Here is an 11,065-nt window from a genome sequence, read left to right as displayed (position 1 = left end):
GCACTATATATTGTTGATAATTGCACTTTATAGTGCTACTAGTTGCACATTCAAATTCAAGTTCTTTGCTAAATATCACTGGAATATTCAACAGGTGCACTCCGTAACTTTGCTTACATTCAATTTATATTATTGAAAGTACAGTTGCACTTTAGTGTTACTTGTACTTTAAATTCAAGTTATTTACAAAAATGTCATCGCGTGTGTGTGTGTTCTAATTGCTACAGATTTATTAAAGAGAACCACTCTTTAGGTTAACATGTGTTAAAAGTGCAAGTAAATGTACTTTCAAGTATGCAAATAAAATGTGCAACTTAAATCATTTAAAAGTGCAACCATTTTCACCTAATAATGCAAGTAATTTATTTGTTTACATTGGTGCACCTAATGATGACATTATGTGCACTTAATAATGTTGCTGGGTATATATTATATTATTACAGTTGTAATACATTTTACTTGCCCTTTTAATACATATATATATATATATATATATATATATATATATATATACACACATGTATGTGTGTATGTGTTGTAAATGAAACATGTTCATACTTAAAATCTTTACCAACCTTAAGATTAACGTGTGGCTTAAATCTTGCATCAATCCCTGTAAATTAACAAGTGGACAATTATTGAAATATATTAATTATATTAACCAAAAATTTAAAATATAAATAAAGATTCATGACACTAAAAAATTTGTAATGATGGATAGTGTCTGTAACATATTGAAACAAAATATTTTGCACGGATATTTATATCATGAACCAATGTTCATATAGCAATATAATATTAACGAACCCAAGTTACTTTTATCAAAATATATCACATAATTCCCACACCCATATTGGATAGTTGTATCGTAATGGTGATTAATGTTTCAACTGTACAATCATAAAAGTATAAATACTATTTGAGGTGTTGTGGTGTTATAAATATTTTATAAAGTTTGGTAGGAATTTATTTTGATTGGTAAAGGTGTTCTGGTTAATTAGAGGAAAAAATTTTAAAATATGATGATGCATGTTATTTAAAGGCTGCTTATGCATGTTATTTGACTTTCCATGTTGGTTAGTAAGGGAGATTAAAAACTTGGAAAGTGAGTACACACTTAAGTGGGCGTTTGGTTCATGGAATGTTAGTTTACCATAGAGAATGTTAGATTACCTTAGGGAATGTTAGATTGCTGGTAATGTTAGATTGCTGGGAATGTTAGATTCCTGTGTTTAGTTGAAAACTAAGATATGTAAATAAGACAATGGTAATAAGATAAATTTATTAAAACGTCCAAAGCTCAACATTAGTAATAAGACAAGGGAATGTGAGGGAGTGTTATGCCCTGGACCCGTGTCCACCATGCCCATAATTTCTATACTGTAGATTCATAATTTTTATACCGTAGATTCATAAAATTTATAATGTAGATTCATAAATTCTATACTGCACATTCATAATTTTTATACTGTAGATTCATAATTTCTATACTGCACATTCATAATTTCTGTATTGTAGATTCATAATTTCTATACTGTAGATTCATAATTTTTATATATTAGATTCATAAAATTTATAATGTAGATTCATAATTTCTATATTGCACATTCATAATATTTGTACTGTAGATTCATAATCTGATAATTATGTATTCATAATTTGATAACTATACAATTTAGAAATTATGAATCTATATTACAGAAATTATGAATCTATAGTACATAAATTATGAATGTGCAGTATAGAAATTTTGAATGTACATTATAAATTTTATGAATCTACAGTTTAGAAATTATGAATGTACAGTATAGAAATTATGAATGTACAACGTGTCCACCATGCACATGGTGGACACGGGTCCATAGCATAATTTGCTGAATGTGAGATTACCTAAGAAATTGGAGGGTATCTCACATTCCCTTCCAATACATAAAAACTTAATGCAGAGGTTATCTGACATTCTCTGGGAAGTTATATAACCTGAACCAAACATGGGAATCTTATATTACCAAATATAACCTTGGTTATCTTATATAACCTGAACCAAACGCCTTAAAGTTTTTCATATTCTTTTATGCTCTTCTGTATTTTTTGTTGTATTACAGAAAACAAGCATTTTTCCAACAACTTTTTTTTTTCTAACTTAAATTTTTTATTATACAAATAAAATTATTGTATAAAAATATCGTTAAAAAAACTCTAATTGCAATCTTTTAAATGACATCACATTGATTTTTTTTTTATTTTTAAAAATTAATATATAGTTTCATAAAGTCACTATTGTTGGTTCATTACTACAGATTATTTATAAAGTCACTACAACAAGTCAATTAAGTTCCTAATTTACTATTGTATGTTTATTAAGTGAATGCTACTTGTTCAATAAGTCACTATTCTAGGTTCATGAAATCAATAATGCATGTGTGTACTATATGTTAATAAAGTCACTACAACTTATTCATTAAGTAATTATTGTAAGTTAATAAAGTTGCTATCATATGTTCATTAAGTAAGTACTGTAGGTTCATAAAGTGAATACTACAAGTTCAATGATACATATATTCTTAATTTAATTATCTTTTTTTTTAATGAATCACATAAACTTCAATGAAATATTTTATAATGACTTATTACCATATGATATTGCTTGAGCAACCATTGGAATGGTAATACCAGAATATGAGTCTCCACCAACATAGAATAAGTTGGATTGAAATTGAAAATGATCTTCTAACCACTATAGAATAATCCAAGTATTAGTTAACTAATGCAATTTTCACAATATATATGTGCACGTGTGCCTATCACAGTGAAAACTGAAAAGTGTTTACCTTGCGAATAAATTCAGCTCCATGATAACCTGTTTCTACATCACTATAATTTTTTGAACTTTTAGCATACGAAAATCCTGTTCCCACGGGTAACTCTAAAAAGATAAAGCTTGCAACCTAGCAATAATTTTATGCACTTCATATATTAGTCAATTGAAATTGACCTTAACATTTATTGATAATTTTCTATAAAAGCACAAAGTAAAGTACCTTTGTCCATGAATAAGGATTTAGTGACAATGTAGGCAAATTTCGGTTATTCTTTGATACATCAAATAACAATGGCCCTGTGCATATGGTTAATTTAATTAAGGAATTTTTTCCTTGACACAATATTTGTATTATTGTAAACTAGTATTTGCGCCCGTGCGTTGCACGGAATGAATTTGTTATAAAATTTTAAAAATATTTATATCGATATACAATTGTATAAATTATAAAATCGAATATTATATATTATAATTGAAGAATTGAGTTGCACCGATTATGTTTTCTGATGTTATCAATGCTTGAATTCGAATAAATAATTACCCAATTAATAGTTAACGTGTAGATATACGCATTCAGTGTTGTAACTTTAGAGATTTTATATATCAGTGTTTATAATTTGTATTAATTGGGCTAATTAGCTCGTTGTCTAGCAACTCAGTTATATAAATTATTTATACGAAAGATATATTTTCTATGTAGATCAGCTATATAGCAATTTTGTCATTTTTGTATGTAAAAAAAAAACATAATATCAATGGCTTAAATTATACATTATTGAAAATCTCTTTATAGTTAGACGACATTGGTAGTAGTAACTGAATTTTATCCATCATCATCTAAAGTTAAAACTATCAGACTATCAAGATGGGTGATTCGGAAAAAAGTAACATACAATTAACCATGATTAAAGACTGATTTTTTCAGTAATAACTCAAATATTATATAGTGCAATTAAAGATATGGTTTCGCCCGTGAATTTGTTGTAATATATTAAGAATATCTGGATTGATATATAATTATTTAAATTAGAACATTAAATATTATATAGTGCAATTGAAGATATAGTTTGGATCGTTTATATGTTTTGATGTTATCGTTGCTTGAATTTAAACAAATAATTGCTCAAATTAATAGCTAATGTGTAGATATACGCGTGCAGTGTTGTAACTTTGAAGCTTTTATTTATCATTGTTTAGTATTTTTATAAATTAGGCAAACGTGTTCATTCTTTAGCAACTCAGTTATAGGAATGAATTGATATCCTAATTCATTTGTATGAATTTTTATTTTTATTTTGTCTAAATTGCTTTAATTTTTTTTTTTTTGTGTGTGTAGATATATAGTAATTTTGTCATTAAAAAAAAACATAATATCACCAATTGTATTTACACATTATTAAAACATCATACTGTAGACGATATTGGTAGTAGCAACATAATCTTGTCCGTCATCGTCTATAGCTAACATCTTCAGTCCATTAGAATGGGTGACTCGGGTGAAAATATATCATCGTAAAATATCAGTCAATTAGTAATATCATATTCATTTTCAACCAATTATTCTTTTTATTTTCCGTCAATTAATCAATTAGAATATCATATGCAATGTTATTTTTACATAATTTCAGTTTTATTTTTTAATTGGGAAAGCGGTGTTATATTAATTATAACAAATTCAAAAAATTCATATAATTAAGTTGATTTATTCCAAATTGTATTATATATATTATTAATTCTTAAAATATGAATAATAATAACTAAGAGAATTGTACTTAGAAATCAATAAAAATGTTAATTCTAAATTTTGTATGAACAAATATAAACTCTAATCGGACGCATATCCTTATATGATTGTATAATACATTGTATATACACATAATATTTATTAATATGTATATAAGAAAATTATAATATAATTTCATTAATTTTAATTTATATTGATAGATTTATACTTAAAAAATTATATTTAGAAATTTAAAAAGTGTATGTATGTATATTTAAAAAAAATATATAAATATTCATATTTTGTTAATTTTATAATTTCATTTCTTTAATTATATTTCATATTTTATTAATTATAATTTAATGAAATTGTCACAAATATTTCTACGGAAGAAATCTTATATTTCTCAAATTTCTTAATTATATTATTTATAATTACCAAATATTGTGGCAATTACAATAATAATTTCATTAATTATATTAATTATAACATTTTTTCTCTTCCAATATTTAAATACATTACCATAATAATTACACAAAAGAAGGAAAGAAAAATTTTGAGAATAATTATCGTTAATAAATTAGGAAATTATATTACAAATAATCTATATATATTAAGGTAAGTATATTTATTTTGTGCCCAATAATATTATACATTAAGTATAAAAATATATATGTATATAAATTATCATAACAATTACCCCGAAAAAGGTGACAACACATAAATATTAGGCAATAATATTAATAATTAATTATTAAGGCAAGTATAATTGATTTTGTACTAATAATATTATACATCTATACACTTTTAATTCTATATTGATAAGCATAATCTGTGTATATACTTTAAGAAAATATTCATTATTAAAAAGGGAATATAATTTAAAAAGTAAATTATTAATTAGATTATCTAATATAATTGTCCTACTAATTAATTTCATGCTACTATGTATAATAATTCATATATTTATTCATTATGAGTAATATTCATTTCCTTTTTCACTCATAGAAAGAGTTAATATTCATTTCCATTTCTTTTTCCTTCATTATTTTTTCCTAATATTTCATGTGGTGGTTACTAATTTTTTTGTAGGGAAAGTGGTGTTATATTTTCAATAAATTTTTAATATTAAATCTTTTTTTCATTTGGCCTGATTCCTGTGTCTATTAGCAACAAAATATTAATAATAGATTCTCGTGTGTAAAATTCATTTTTTTTTTGTTCTTATTCATTTCCTTTTTCCTTCATAAATAATTAATATAATTATAATAATATAATTACTGATTATATTTTAAGTGAAATATGGATATATTCATTTCCTTTTTCATTCATAGAAAGAGTTAATATTTGTTTCCATTTCTTTTTCCTTCATAATTTTTTCCTAATATTTCATTTGGTGGTTACTATTTTAATTTTTTTTTTTGTAGGGAAAATTGTGTTATATTTCTAATAAATTTTTAATATTAAATCCTTTTTTCATTTGGCATGATTCCCATGCCTATTAGTAACATAATATTAATAATAGATTTTCGTGTGTAAAATTCATTCCTATTTCTGGTCATAAAAACAATATTGTATGTTTGTAATATTCATTTTCAATCACAAAAACAATTTGGTACGTGTTTAATAATCATTTCCTTTTTCCTTTACCCTAATTTTCTGTGTAGCAAATTAGTTATTTACTTATTAAGCACATTATTTTTTTAATTCGAGTCCATTTTTAATATTAATTTCTTTTTTCTTTTGGTTTGATTTTTGTGCCAAAAGCTGTGTTATATTTTTAGTGAAATATAAACATACTCATTCGTTTTTCTTCATATTTCATTTCCTTTTGAATATATATATTTCTTTTTTTTTTTCCTTCATAAAAAGAAGTAATATTGATTTTTATTCATTTTTCTAATAATTGTCGAATAATTGGCCTGATTTCCATGTCGATTAGTAACATGATATTAATAACAGATTTCTTTGTGAAATATTCATTTCCTTTCTTGTTCATAAAAATAATTAATATTCATTTCCACATAATTAAGAAATAATATAATTATAAAAAATATAATTACTGATTATATTTCTAGTAAACTATTAATATATTCATTTCATTTTTCCTTCATAAATAATTAATATAATTATAATAATAATTATAATCATATAATTGCTGATTATATTTTAAGTAAAATATGAATATATTCATTTCCTTTTTTACTCATAGAAAGAGTTAATATTCATTTCCATTATAATTTTTTCTAATATTTCACATGGTGGTTACTAATTTTTTCGTAGGGAAAGCGGTGTTATATTTTCAATAAATTTTTAATATTAAATCTTTTTTTTTTTCATTTGGCCTAATTCACGTGTCTATTAGTATAACAGAATATTAATAATAGATTTGCGTGTCTAAATTTTATTTTTTTCCTTTCATATTCATTTCCTTTTTTCTTCATAAATAATTAATAAAATTATAATAATATAATATAATTACTTATTATATTTTAAGTGAAATATGGATATATTCATTTCCTTTTTTCATTCATAGAAAGAGTTAATATTTATTTCTATTTCTTTTTTCTTCATAATTTTTTCCTAATATTTCATTTGGTGGTTACTAATTATTTCATTGGGAAAACTGTGTTATATTTCCAATAAATTTTTAATATTAAATCATTTTTTCATTTGGCATGATTCCCATGCCTATTAGTATAACAGAATATTAATAATAGATTTTCGTGTGTAAAATTCATTCTTATTTCTGGTCATAAAAACAATCTGGTACGTTTGTAATATTCATTTTCAATCATAAAAACAATCTGGTACAATGTTTAATAATCATTTTCCTTTTCCTTTACCCTAATTTTATGTCTAGCAAATTAGTTATTTACTTATTAAACACATTTTTTTAATTCGAGTCCATTTATAATATTAATTTCATTTTTCTTTTAGTCTGATTTTTGTGTCAATTAGTAACAGAATATTAATAACAAATTTCATTATTACAATTAATTCTTTAGTTTTTTTTTTTTGAATTAGAATAATGATAATTGTAATTATATTAATTAATTAATTGTATGGATTTTTTTTTGCAATGAGATGCAGATCCACCAATGTATCCAGATGTGTTCTCCTGCCTCAAAGCCTAATGAATCATACACATGTTGCATCTTAAATGCACGTAGATATAGATATTCAATTTTTTTTATTTTTTTTAAATTTTTTTTTGAGAATGCTAATCGATTCACTGATAGTTGAAGGTAGATAACAATACTTATAATATGAAATTAAACCTTTTGGAAGAATAATATGAAATTAAACTCAAATCCAAGTTACTTTACATCTATTAATCCCTAATTGAGATTATATAAAAACGAAACATAGATTTAAATGATTTCATCTAAGAGCTTGTAAATATGGTGACTGTTTTAGTGTTTTTAGAGAGACAACGTGCTTTATCAATTCGCCAGGAAGAACCAATCTCATGCCAGCCTGGATCTCGCGGGTAGTGGGCCAAGCGAGTCACCTCTCGAGCGAGCTTCAAGAAGATATCGCTGATGAAGATATTCATGATGTCCAAATTGCAAAACATATTGGAGTACGTGAGAATATAGTTAGAAAAATGTAGAAAATTCATACAAAAAGAAAGCAGAAAGATGAGTCTGAGCTTCTTTGATTGAAGAAGCTCTTTTATTTATAGGTAGAAAATACTAATTCAAAAGGAAAGTATAATAGTTTATTTATTTAAGGGAAAGTATAATAATTTATTTATTTAAGATAATAACATTATTATTATTATTATTATTATTATTATTATTATTATTATTATTATTATTATTATTATTATTATTATTATTATTATTTATTTAATTTCCATTTGACATTTACTTACCAAATAAGTTTTACTACAAAAGTTTTGGGGGAAAAATTTGTTAGGAGGATTTTATACTTTTATATATATATATAGATTATTCCTTGAAACAATCTATAGGCATTGTTTATATAATTATACTTAAATCAAGTTAGTTATAATTCATTTTTATATTATTTAATTTTATATTAGTGGATGAACTTTACATATCTAAAGACTAGACTAAAAGTTTTGTTAAGCACAAAACGTCACATTAGAAAATCATAACAAATCTGTTGAAACAATTAAATAAAAAATAAAAATATTTGTTAATAAAAATAATTTAAAATAATTTTTTAACACATCAAAGCATGTAAAAAACCTATGTTAAAAAAAAAAAAAAGATGCAACTTTAAAGCTCACCCAATTCCTCTGTCATTCCAACAAAAGAAGAGCATCCGGGACCACCGGAGATCCAAAGTACAATTGGATCAATATTGGGATTTGATTCAGACTTTACAAAATAGTAAAAAAGTTGTACATCTTCTGATTCTCCAACACCGATATATCTAATCACAAACACCAAAGTACAATAAATTCATTATATATATATATATAATTGAGATATCAAATGAGAATAACCAAGGCAAGAACTGTGGACAAATCTGATATATCCATGATGGATGATTAAAGGTTAAAAATTAATAAAATAAAAAATAAAAAATGTGATGTCATTTTTGTAATTTTCTATAGTCAAGATTGTGCATTTAGAAATGCTGTATTCGCGGATAATTGAAAGCGTGGACACATCCACACCTTCAATCATGAAAAATCAAAGACTAGAATCTTATGATTACTAAATTTTTAAATTTGTAATAATTATAAAATTAACCACTCTTAAAACTCCTTCAATGTGATAAGATCAGAGATGTACCCAGTTTCAAGTTCAAATGGAAGAGGCCTTCATGTCGAACCCCTGGGAGATATTCCACCTTAGAGCCTGTTGCTTCAACATGATGTGAAGAGCAAAACCATAAAACAACGACAGTTCCTAGAAGCAAAGGAAGAGAACTGCAGCTTCTTCGTCGCCAAAGATTTGCGAACAACATTTTCGTCAAATTTAATTTAATTGTTAGAAGAAGAAAATGCCCATTTTTGCTCGGTGCTAGGTTGCAGATCTTTTATACTAACGAAAACATATAGTGACAGCGGCTTCGCACCTAAATCATAAATTTTATTAATACGGAGGATTAGTTTACTTCTTCTGCAAAAGTTAACAGCTTACACGTGGTTCTACTTTTTAACTTTTTAATTATGGTACATGTACAATTATAGAGGAAAATATGTGAAAAATGATTTTCATTGAAATTCACGCGTTATATTCCTAAATATTTTAATGTACTTTTTTCATTTTTAAAAAATATGAAAAATATCTTTTCAGTTGAGATAATCAGAAATTTGAAAAAGTATTATATATATATGGATTTTCGTGCGGTTGGTCTTTTCAGGTACAGTTGTGTGCTTGCTAAGGTGCGTGGTTTTCCTTCTTAACGTACGTGGTTTGTGTGATTAAGGTGCGTCAACCTAAAGCTTAAGGTGCGTGATTTGTATGCTTAAGCTGCGTCAGTTGTTGAAACTGAAGGTGCGTCATTTTAAAACCATAGGTGTGTTGTTTGTGTTCTTAAGGTGCTTTGTTTGTGAGCTTAAGGTGCGTGGTTTGTGTACTTAAGGTGCGCCATTTTAATGTTTGTGGTGCGTCAAACGTACTTAAGTCACCCGCTCGCCTTCGAGAGACCTCAACAGATTCTAGGGCTCGTTGTGCAAAGTATCGAAGGAATGCCCCGGCCCGATTTCCATCCGAGGGTTCTGGAATAGATACTGGAGAAACTTCATCACTGGCTTCGGAAACCATCATAAGCAGATCAGTCGCATCATCTTCAGACCATTCTGCATAAAACTCTGGGTAGTTGGACATAACAGTCACCAAAATCTCGTCGCGAAGCAGAGGATCAAGTTTGAGCTTCTTCTTCATAGCAAACTGCAAAAGCGTCTAAATGTGCTTAAGGGCCACCTCCGGAGAATGTGTCTTGCTTCCGAGCTTGATGATGATATTTCTTACTGGATCCGCCATTGGAGATTTTTGTGAGAGGAGAAGAACAAATCAAGGGAAGCAAGGATGCAGAGAGAAAGGAAGACTGAGTGCTGAGGTACTTGTAGATATTTTTCTTCTTGGCCCGATAACAAATAGACTTAAGGGTGATGAACCCTAATTAATGTGGCTAGTCAAATAGAATGCAGACGCTATTAATTTAACCCAACGGTACAGCTTCTTTTCAGGAAGGAAACGGAACCCAAGGAAATTTGAATTTCAAAAAGATTAAAATCTCTAAAATATCTTTTAAGATATATTAGGTTATAGAATCCACTTAACATAATAGAGAGGAGTCTTAAAAAGGAAGACAAATCATAATTCTGACCTGTATACGGAAAACTCCACTCCTCTCTGACTGACCAACTGCTTTATTAGTCAATTCTGCAAATTCCCAGAGCAGACCTGAGAATTTCAAAACGATTAGCGTCCAGTGGCTTAGTCAGAATATCCGCCAGTTGTTTGCCAGTTTGAATGTATTCCAATTCAATTTCCTTGGATTCAACCAAGTCTCTGATGTAATGATGCCTAATG

At 26.3% G+C, this 11,065-nt stretch overlaps 1 pseudogene; it reads right to left on the bottom strand.

The window, feature by feature from the left end:
• The window catches only part of LOC109166482, a 9,780-nt pseudogene extending 262 nt beyond the window's left edge, over window positions 1-9,518 (bottom strand).
• Between the last annotated feature and the right edge of the window lie 1,547 nt (window positions 9,519-11,065).

This window comes from Ipomoea nil, unplaced genomic scaffold, assembly GCF_001879475.1.
Source record: "Ipomoea nil cultivar Tokyo-kokei standard unplaced genomic scaffold, Asagao_1.1 scaffold3100, whole genome shotgun sequence".
Classification (NCBI taxonomy): domain Eukaryota; kingdom Viridiplantae; phylum Streptophyta; class Magnoliopsida; order Solanales; family Convolvulaceae; genus Ipomoea; species Ipomoea nil.
The sequence above is the reverse complement of the archived record's forward strand: the minus strand, read 5'-3'. Positions and strand labels throughout refer to the sequence as shown.